Source organism: Arachis ipaensis, chromosome B06, assembly GCF_000816755.2.
Source record: "Arachis ipaensis cultivar K30076 chromosome B06, Araip1.1, whole genome shotgun sequence".
NCBI classification, from domain to species: Eukaryota; Viridiplantae; Streptophyta; class Magnoliopsida; order Fabales; family Fabaceae; genus Arachis; species Arachis ipaensis.
Window position 1 is genome coordinate 68,234,237 of NC_029790.2, and position 437 is coordinate 68,234,673.

Sequence of the window (437 nt, forward strand, 5' to 3'; positions counted from 1 at the left end):
CTTCTCCTCCATTTTGCATGGGCGTTGTTGCCCAAGTTATTGGCAAAACACGCCAGGAACAACGTGCATGCTTCTCCTTTGGTAGCTTCCTGGCGTTGTTGCCCAAGTTATTGGCAAAACACGCATTCCTGGCATTGTTGCCCATGTTATTGGCAAAACACGCCAGGAACAACGCCCAAGCCTTCTTCTCCCTGGTAGCTTGATTTGTTGGGTGTTGTTGCTGGAGTTGTTGCTGAACATGCAGCCAACAACGCCCCTTCTTCCTCCTGGTAGCTTGAGTTGTTGGGCGTTGTTGCTGGAGTTGTTGCTGAACATGCAGCCAACAATGCCCCTTCTTCCTCCTTGCTGCACACACATTGCTATGTTCCCAATCTCTCTTGCTCCAATTCTTGCTCCATTGCCTTCTTGCTTCATCACCTAACATAAACCAAAGAATT